Below are 10,983 nucleotides of genomic sequence, written 5' to 3'. Positions count from 1 at the left end.
CTCTGGAGCCAGCATCTCAGCTGTTCAATTCCCAGCTTTACCCCTTGTTATGTGTGACACTGGGTACGGAAATTCTGCCACTGACTCCCAATTTCTTTATCTATAAACCGTGATAATGACAGTGACTACCTCACAGGGTGTCCATGAAGATACATGGTCATGGTGACCTGTGGAGTGCTCAGCACAGTGCTCGGCCCGTGGTGAGTACTCTGATCCATCCCTCACCCCAAATGACTGATCCCAGCACTCCTCAGCTGTGCAGTTGTGACGGTGTTCTGAGGGTTAATGAAGTTAATAGCACGAAGGAGTCTTTCTCTATTTCATTTTTAAATAAGTACCTAAAATACTATTTAAAAATCTTGTCACTTAAAACTGCTCAGTCCAAGTGACCCTTAGGAGATCATCTGCACCAGCTCCTGACTAGGGCAATCAGGCTGTCACTCAGTGGCCACAGTGGTTTCGACTATTGCAGAGATCACAATTATCTTTATTCTCTGTCATCATGTTGTCTAAATTGTACTATTATACACTATTGTAGGAAGGCAAGAAATACAAGGACCATTGGTGCTGAAATACAAGAGGAAGCACACTAATATTAATTCTGAAGATTCATTTGGAAGTCATCTTTATAACCTTGTTAGTTCAATTTACCTGACTCAAATTCTAGTTTACACATCCAGATGTCTCCAAAATATCTAAAGTCAGAGTTGAAAAATATGATCATAATTATGATAAATTTGGCTTTTCATTTATTAGGAATGAAAAGATTACTCATATCTATGTTGTATTATATGTCACAAAGTGCTCACAAACAGCATAATGCCCACCCAAGTGACATTGCGATTGCTTCCCCACATTATTCTACATTGTCCTCTGAATGTCCCACAACTTCTTGGCAGCCCAGAGCTTTTGGAGAGCTGAATAATTCAATAGAAGGGTGTTGTTTTCAGAAGTGGGCACAGGACTCAGTTTTGGTTTACAAGACTGGAGAAGTAGACTGATGCTGGTTTCCAGGGGATGGATGACATCTCCACACTTAGAGTAGAAGAGAAAGTATGGAGCCCAGGAAGTGTTTGCATCCACCTTTCAACAACCAGGCACAGTCAATAATGTGGTGAGAGCTTAAGACGAGAGGAGGCAGAGCAGAGAATAGAAACAGAGCACATCCCGATGGCATGGTTGAGATGAACTATACCAACTTATCTTCTGCTATACAGTGAAACTAGTTTGCATTGGACTGTTACTTGCAATCCAGCACAATCTGACTTATCTACCTCTAGCTTTTCTATTTAGAATAGATAGAAGTTATGAAAACTAAACTATGTAAGTGTAAACTACAAGAATGACTGCTATCAGTTCATTAAAAGATTTTGCCTGTGTGTGCTTATGTAATCCACAGCTAAATGCTATAGATTGAAAGTTTACATCTCCCCATCCTCTCCACTAAATTCATATGCTGGAATCCTAATCTCCAATCGAATGGTATTAGGAAGTGGAGCTTTGGGGAAATGGCTCGGTCATGACAGTATAGCTACATGAATGAGATGAGAGCCTTTATAAGATATACCCGAGAGAGGGCTGGGGATTTAGCTCATGCTGCACAAGCTCAAGGACCTGAGTTTAATCCCCAGTACCAAAAAAAAAAAAAAAAAAAAAAAGATATACTCGAGAGAGAGGTTCCTTCTACCATAGAAGTTACAGAGAGAAAGCACCACCTATGAAGTAAGAAGTAGACCCTCATCAGACCCTCATCAGACACTAAATCTACTCTCACCTTACTCTTGGAATCCCTACATTCCAGAGCATGAATTTCTGTCACTTATAAGCCACTTTGTTTACAGGTGGTCAGAATGGATTAAGATACTAAATTTTCTAAGACTTTTACTTCTAGCTAAAATGGAGAAACACGAACAAATTTGTCCTCTCATCTGAAACAAACAAAATTAAATAATAAATAAAAGCAAAATACTTGATAAAACAGTTTTAAAGGCACTGTAGGTTAAATAATGAAAGAGCATGATCCCCAAGAGGCAGGAAGCAGGTGATTTATACCCTCCTGCATACAGCCAGGAGAGAGCTCCTGGGAAGTGGCACAAGGGGTGAGACCATGGCAGAGTCCCTGTGTTGAGCAGATGGAGTTGGGGTTCAGCAGGATAGTGTGGCTGAAGTTCACAGGCCAGAGCATCAGAGAGGAAAACTACTCAGACTGACAACCTTGAAGACCTGCAGAGGGTCACACCCAAGTACTGGACAAAGTGTTGATGTCAGTGCATGTGTTTTAAGGAAACTATATGAGGCTGGAAGAACAATCCAGCAGTTAGACAAGAGGAGTATTACCCTGTGCTCACACAGAGCCATTAATGGTGCTATCCTCCTTCAGCCAAACTGGAGAATATCAATTCACAGGACACTGGGCAGTTTCAGAAGTGCCTTGCCTCAATAGCAGAGAGTAATTAGTCTTAGGCTATGTGCTGTTCTGGTCCCACAAAAAAACAAAACAAAAACAAAAACAAAAAAAACTTAAATGTAAAATCTGAATAGATAAAAATATTTCAAATAACTGCACCTCAGAATAAAAGTCAAGAAGAGTTACAAAAATTTTTTAAATTCAGCACAAATAAGGTAAAATTCACAAGGTCTGGGATCCAATAAAATATTTTTAGGAATCAATGGAAACAGATAAATGTGACCTATAATGACGAGAATAATAGTAATAACTGAAAATGACCCAAAGTGATACAGATGTTAGAATGAGCAAAAACGTTAAAACAGATGTTGTATTTGTATTCCACATATTCAACAGCTTAAAAAGATGAGAAAATATTTTTAAAAACTCAAATCAGACTTTGAGAGATGAAAATTGTAATGTTCAAGATGAAAAGTACGCAGGTGATATTAACAAATCATGTGTTAAAAAAGACTAGCAAACTTGAAGACGTATTAATAGGAACTATTCAAAATTAAACAAAGAGAGGAAAACTAATTTTAGAAAATGAAAAGAATATTAGTGAGACAACTCCAAGAGACTTAATATATGTTTAATCACGGTCCTTAATAGTGGGGGAGATGGAAAACATGGTATTATCCTTGAGGTATTAAGGCCAAACAGTTAACAGAGCTGATGAAAATTATGAATGCACAGATATAAGAAGTTCAACAATCCCCAAGCACCAAAAAAATAAATAAATAAAAAGGAAACTGACTTCTAAAACAAGGCACATAATAATTCAATTGTTCAAAACTACTGATAAAAAGAAAATATTGAAAATACCTGGGGTGGCAGAGGGGAAAAAGTTACATACAGTCAAACGAATATTAAGGATCACAGCAATTATCTGTAGAAAACAATATGACAAGATGATAGTAGAGCAATGACTTTAAGGTAATGAAAAGAACAGAGTAGAAAAACTGTTAGGCTAAGACTTTTACTAGTTTACCCAGGAAAAAAGTTTTTCAAAAATAAAAACAAAAGAAACATTTTTTAATCAAAGACACTTCAATACACTTTCCTGATAAAAACTCTCAGCCAGTGAGGAAGTGAGCGCCTTCGACCTAATGAAGGACATCTATTAAAAATCTACAGCTACCACCATACTTAATAGTGAAAGACTGAATTCTTTTCTCCTAATATCAGGGATCAGGCAAGAATGTTTACTGTCCCTCAGCATATCTACGCAATCTTGTACCAGAGGTTTTAGGCAGTGCAATAAGGCAGCAGAACAAACAGTATCTGAATTTCAATAGAATAAATAATAGGTTATTTATTTGCAAATGACAGGACTGTCTATGCTGAAAATACAGTAGAATCTGCAGAAAAAGCTTCTAGAACTAATAAGTGAGTTTAGTAAGTTTACAATATACAAGATCAATATACAAAAATCAATTGCATTTCTATATATTATCAACAAACAAATGGAAATCAAAATGTTATAATTCATTATCTTTAATAGCATAAAAATATGAAATTCAGATAAATATGATAAAACACGTACAGAGCCTGTATAGTGAAATCTACAAAGCATTGCTGAAAGAAATTAAAGAAGACAACTCAGAGATAACAGCTTGTTAATATTTCAGAAGACTCAGCATTGTAAGGATATAATTCCTCCCAAATGGATTGATAACTTCAATAACATGCCAATCATAATCCTAACAGACCAGTCTTTAGAATGACTGATTCTAAGGTTGACATGGAAGTGCAAAGGGCCTACAACAACCAGAGGAACTTGAAAAAGAAGAGCAAAGTGGGAGAGCTAACAACCCCTGATTTCATGACTTTCAAAGCTGTAGTACTCAAGACTATGTGGCATTGACATTTAAAAAGATAAATGGATCACAGGAACAAAGTAGTTCAGAAATACATATGTACCAATACATACACTGATAACCAGTTTTTGACAACTATGCAAAGGCAGTGCAGCGTAGATAGACCTTCATTGCAAGAAATGGTAAAAAAACTGGATAGTCATATGCAACATAATGACAGTGATGATAACAATAACTTTGATCCTTAACATCATATAAACTAAAATGAATCAGGTATAAACTTAATGCCCATAGCAGCTTTATGTATGAAAATACAAATTTTCAAGCGGAGAATGGATAAACAAATTGTGTATGTTGACATAACATAATTCTAGTTAGGATTAAAATGCTGGACTATTAATATATGCAACAGCATGATTGACTCTCAAAATAATTATGCTGGGTGAAAGAAGTCCAGCAAAAATAGGTAATGTACAATTCTATTCACATAAAATTCTAGAAAATGAAAACTAACAAAAAAAGGGTCAGAGGTTTCCTAGGGACTGGGTTAGGGGAGGAGACAGAAAAGGGAGGTGAATTATAAATGGACTCAAGAAATTTGTGGGCATGGACATATTCACAATTTTGAAAGTTTTGTGGAGGTTATACACATATCAACATGTATCAAATATTATAATATAATTATGCAAAATTTATTGTAGATCACTTATACCAGAATTATGAAAATAAATTTTTTAAAAATTGAATCTTTATTTCAGAGATATACTTATGTGTTTCCCAAATCCAATATGCTAGTTAATCATTTGTTGACATCCTTCTCCTGCCTAATTATTTCAATTAATTTAACCAGAATGAATCATTTATAAATTGGCAAATTGAAATTTATCTTTATTCCATGTACAATGATTGTTGTTGTTGGGAATGATATTAAAATAAGCATCATAGCTGGGGATTTAGCTCAGTGGTTCCGCTGCCTGCCTTGCAAGCGCAAGGACACGAGTTCGATTCCCAGTACCAAAAACAAAAAACAAAAAAAGATTTTGGGCTGGGGATTTAGCTCAGTGGTTCCACCTCCTGCCTCGCAAGCTAAGGGCCCGAGTTCGATCCCCAGTACCAAAAAGAAAAAAAAAAACAAGCAGAGAAAATAAGCATCATAACACAATCTGGGATAGTATCAATCTAAGAAATTTGAAAATCATTTTCTCTTAAACATTTATGCAAGAATGACAACTTTTTTCTTTAATTCCTAAGGGGCAGTGTTGAGAGACCGTATTACTATAAAAGAAAGAGGAAGTCCGAGGGTGGGGCTGCTGATCAGCTCATCTCCCTCTGGGAGTGGCCGCAGGAGACTGGGTTGATGGCCCTCTCAGCTCCCGCAGGAGGGGACGCAGGGAGGATGCACGTGAAGGTCTACCACACTGCGCAGGACTCTTCTCTCAGCCACTGGTGGGAAGATTGGCGCTGGATGAAGAGCTGAGTATTGTTTCAGGTAAAACAGCCCAGGCCCAGGACAGGAGTCAGTCATTTCACGTCTTAGCTCTGCACAGCTTCCTATGGAGGCTGTAACCATGTCCCACACTTGGTGGTTAAAACAGCACACACACAGGATTGTACAGTCAGGGCAACAGCGTTTCAAATCGGTGGGCTGCATTCCGTCCGGAGGCGCCAGGCAGTCCTTGCTTGGCCCTCTCCTCCTCTTAGAGGCTGTGCCTAGTCTCTGGCCCATCCCCGCTTCCGCTCTCGGGTCCTCCCCTCACTCTGCCCCTCCGGGCTGTCTCAAGTGCCCTGAGATGACCTTGGGCTCACCAGGGTACCCCAGGAGACTCTCCCCATCTCCAGATCCTTCATTTCTCACACCCGGAAGGAAGGTCTCTTTTCCTACGCAAAATAAGAGCGTCACGCGTTCTGAGGAGCCCCCTGGGCACCAGGGAGAAGGTGTTAGCGCCTCTGCTGGCCGCACCCTCCAGGTGGACACTGTTTCAGCCTCTATGTGACCGCCTTTTTACTACGTTTGCATCACATAATGATTACATTTATCATGCGGAGAGGGCACATGCGTATGACACATCTTAATTCTTTCTACTCCTCTTCCCCTTCCTTTCCTCCCCCCACTTTCCCGCCATCTCTTGGCTTTTTCTTTTTTCCTGTTTTACTGCTATCCTTGAGAAGTCTTTATTTTCTCTCAGGCTTCAAGACTAACTTTAATCTTTCCATTTGATCTTGACTACCATTTGTTTGGAACTAAATTTCTAATTTTCCTTCTTCCTCCTCTCTTTTTTCCTCCCTCTCTCCTTCCTTTCCTCCCCCCCCCCCATTTCTCCTATGAAAATAGCTGGTTTCCTTTGTTTTCTTGTCCTGTAACTTCCATTTAACCTAAGTTTTTCCACCAAGACAGGGCAGACTGACTTTAAGAGCAAAGCAATCTGGGCTCATAACAAGCCAGACATAACCAGGGCCAAATCTCATCGCTAACACTGTCAGCTGCGTGACTTGGGTCAGTTACTTGATCCTGACGAACCTCAGTTTCCTCATCTGTAAAATGGAAGGAATAAGACCCAGTTTGAGGAAATTGAAACGATGTAGAAAACGTAAGGAGGCCAGGTGTTGACCCAGAGTAAGCCCTGAAAATACTAGCTTCTCTCTCTCCCTCTTGTAGACGCAGAGAGCAGAAGAGGCGTAGTCTGTAGGGACACAGGACAGCAGCCCCTGTCTACACCAAGGCAGTGACATTTGTCAAAGCCTGGGTTCCTACTGGGTGGCGGAGGTCGGAGGGCTTGTTTTCAACCCGGGGTTGGTCTCTTTCTCTTTGCTTCTGTTTAGGAGCTTCCTGGTGCTGGGGAGGCAGGAAGGCTTCGAGGCCACCGGAGAGAGCTAAGAGGAAGAGGCCTGGGGGCCCAGAGCTGAAGCCCAAGGCCGGGAGCGCGGGGGTCGGGGTCGGGGCGCCCCCAGTCCGGGCTCTTCCCCCAGGGTGCAGGTTGCGCGGCGGCCCAGGCCCAGAACAGGAGGAAGGATCGGAATGGAACAAAGAAAGCTGCCGTGTTGTGTTTTGGCCACTGGGGGGAGTATTTTAGCCAGGGAAGGGCACGGCGGAGGCAGTCACCCAGGACGTCCCCGGGCAGAGGTGAGCTCGGGCCTGTGCAGAGCGGGCGCCTCAAAACCCTCCTGGGGGACATTGCTTCCACCTCCCAGAGCCACCACCTCAGGTGCGCGCGCCCAGGCCGGTCCTGCTCAGAGAAAATCTCTGAGCCAGAAAGGGGCCCTAGAGGATCAGCAGGCTGAGTCTCTTTTTCAGTGTTGGAAATCCGATAGCTGGAGCAGAAAACTACTGTTGGCATAGAGCCTTGTCTAGTTAGAGCTGAGATGCCCTGGGGTCCCCAGAGCCAGGACCCCTGCCTCTTTCCAGGGCTCCACTTCCTCAGCAGCTTGCACTTCCCACCGCACCCGCCTCTCCTTCAGCTTCCGCTCCCGTTTCCCTCTTCAAAGATGCTTTCCTGGACCACTGGGCCAACCATCCCTGGCTCCTCCCTTGCTCGCTTTTCCCTTGTTTTCCAGCACTTGTGCTTCTGCTTGGTGTCCCGTCACCTGCGCACGCGCACACTCACACACTCGCAGGGCACAAGTGCTTTGTTTTTTGGTTACTGCTGTTTCTCCCTTAGGATAGAAATTCTTGGGTTCAGGTTTACAAGTAACTATCCTCTGTGTCCACAACAGTGTCTGGTACACAGGAGATGCTCTACAAAAAATTGCTTAATTGATGGGTAAATGAAAAGTTCGTGGGTTTCAAATCCTTATTTGCCTGCAAAATGGATTATGGTGAACATCAAATTAAATAATATATGCAAAATAATCCTGCCACTTGTTAAGAATAAACACATGCAAGGGGAAAGGTTAGATGAAGGGGTTCTAGATAGCGCCTGTTCATAGTATGAATGGGAATTGTTAGGAAAATAAGGGGCCTGTGTCATACATTGTAATAACAATTATCTTTTACTTGTATTGATTTGGTTTTTGTTTAACTCTGTCTCGTTAAAAAATAAAACAAAAAACCCCACAAAGTTCCTGTTAATTGGCACATGAAAATACACACCTTTCAGCAGGACCACCTAAACTAGGAGGCAACTAACTAGAATGAAACAGCTGGTTTGCAGAATGTGAGGAAAGAATACCTTGTTTACAAAATATAAAATTGGTGAGCAATAGAGTAAAGGAAAAAAAAACAGGAAAATAAAGGGCAGGCAGAAGATAAGGCCAGTACATAAATTGTAAACTAGGAAAACCTACCTCTTCCTAGGAGAGGGACACAAATTGAGACTCTTATCTACAAGGGAATGGGCAGTGGAACCTGGCCACCATGGCAAATGTCAGGAGCTGTGTGTCCCAGGGCTGGGTTTCATGTTCTAAACAGAGTCCATGATCTGGGGCCAGAAATTTCCACAATGGAGGTTTGGGTTGGGAGACAGATTTGAGGGCTAAACTAAAATTTTTAAAATTCTCCCTCTGAGCACCCCCTACTGAGGTCCCGAGTCGCACAGGACACACAGAATCAGCCCGTGCCCCGGCAACAATCCACTGGACCCCTACCCCCGCTCCTCTGTACAGCCACCTGGTTCCACACTACAAAGACGCAGAGGACACCAGACCACCAGACCATGGTACTGAGTCCCCCTGCTCCTGGCCCAGAGGTAGGGGCTTCTGAGCTGCTGTCCCACTGCTCCTGGCCCAGAGGAAGGGGCTTCCAGGCCACCATCCCTCCCACCACTCCCAGCCCAGAGGCAGGGGCTGCTGAGCTGCCATCCCACTCCTCCTGGACCAGAGGAAGGGGCTTCCCGGCCTCCATCCCTCCTGCTGCTCCCAGCCCACAGGAAAGGGCTTTTGGGCCACCATCCCTACCACTGCTCCCGGCCCCTGTCCCACCTCACCCAGCTGAGAGGAGGTAATCCATGCATGCGCCAGCAGCCCCCACCCCAGTTGAAATGAGAAAACACGTAAATAAGTCTCAAAACCAGACTTCCAGATCACCTACAGCAACCCCAAAGGGAAATGAGATGGAACACTCTGATACTCAACCACTTGGACCCACTGAACTGGCAACAAAAGGGGATCTGGAAGAAATGAAATCAGAAATAATTTCTCACATAACAGGAGAAATTGTGCCCCTAGTGCAAGACATGATTAATAAAATTCTCCCTCTGCCTTGGTGGTTTTGTCCGGTGTAAGTCAGTAGGAAATTCAAAGACAATTACTTTAAATATCTCTTAGTTATTCAGTTATAGAAAAAAAGAACACATACAGTGGACCCTTGAGTTACGACTAGCCTTACATTCGAGCAACTTGGGTTATGACCAGAACTTTTTTTATTCTTAAGTTCTTTTATTGGTACATTTTCGGTATACAATGTTTACATTTGTCATTGGGTGCTTCTACCTGTACATGATGTATCATGGTTCTTATTTTTTCCCCATTACCTGTGTGCCCTTCACCCCCTCCACCCTTCCCTATTTACATAGACTTCATTTCCATTTTTTTTCTTTTCTCATAATTTTTCCTTTCCCTTCTTTCCTTTCCCCTTCCCCTTCCATCACCCCTACCCCTTTGGGCTTTTCTTCCTATTTCAAATTATCAATTATTCATTTTATTCATTTTAACCCTTATTTACACTTTCAGTTTCTCACACTAGAGAAACTATTTGGTATTTACACATGTGTGTCCTATTTATTTCACTTAAGAATATGGCCTCAATATGCATCCATTTAGCTATAAATGACTCTAGTTTCTCATTCTTTATGCCTGAGTAGTGTTCCATTTTATAAAAAAAACCACACATCTTCTTTATCCAGTTTCCAGTTGATGGGCACTTGGGCTGTTCCTAAGCTTTAGCTATTACAAACTGTGCTGCTATAAACATGGGTGCACATATATCACTGTGGTATGATTCTTTCAATTCTTTGGGGAAGATACCCAAATGAGACCTCTAGCCCTAGTTCTTTGAGGTATCTCCATACTGATTTCCACAGTGGTTGCACCAGTCTGCACTCCCACCAACAATGGAGAAGGGTTCCTTTCTCCCCACACCCCACCCTCATTTGTTATTGGTTGATTTCTTGACAACAGCCATTCTTTCTGGAGTGAGGTGCAATCTTAATGTTGTTTTCATCTGCATCTCTCAAATGACCAATGATGTTGAACATTTTTTCATATATTTATTTGCTGCTTTTACTTCTTTGTCTGAGAAATGTCTGTTTATTTCAGATGTCCATTTTTGAATTGGGTCTTTATATTTGGGGGGGTCTGATTTTTTTAAGTTCTTTATACATTCTAGGTAGTAGACCTTTGTCTGAGGAACATCTGGTAAAAATTTTTTCCCACATTATAGATTGTCTGTTAGCTCTGTTGATGGTTTCTCTTGCAGTGCAGAAGCTTTTTAATGAGATTACAGTTATTGATTCTTTGTGCTAGTTCCCATGCTACTGAGTTTTGTTCATAAAGTCTTTTCCTATGCCAATGTCTTCAAGAGTTCTACCTAACTTATCTTCCAGCAAATTTAGTGTTTCTGTTTTAGTATTTAGATCTTTAATCCACTTTGATCTTAGTTTAGTACATGGTGATAGGTATGGGTCTAGTTTTAATCTATGACAGGTTGAAATCCAGTTTTTCCAACACCATTTATTAAAGAGGCTATCTTTCCTCCAGTGGGGGTGGTTGGCTCCTTTGTCAAAG

This window comes from Heterocephalus glaber, unplaced genomic scaffold, assembly GCF_053883595.1.
Source record: "Heterocephalus glaber isolate CG9 unplaced genomic scaffold, H.glaber_assembly_v1.0 deba00001442, whole genome shotgun sequence".
In the NCBI taxonomy this organism is placed as follows: domain Eukaryota; kingdom Metazoa; phylum Chordata; class Mammalia; order Rodentia; family Bathyergidae; genus Heterocephalus; species Heterocephalus glaber.
The sequence above is the reverse complement of the archived record's forward strand: the minus strand, read 5'-3'. Positions refer to the sequence as shown.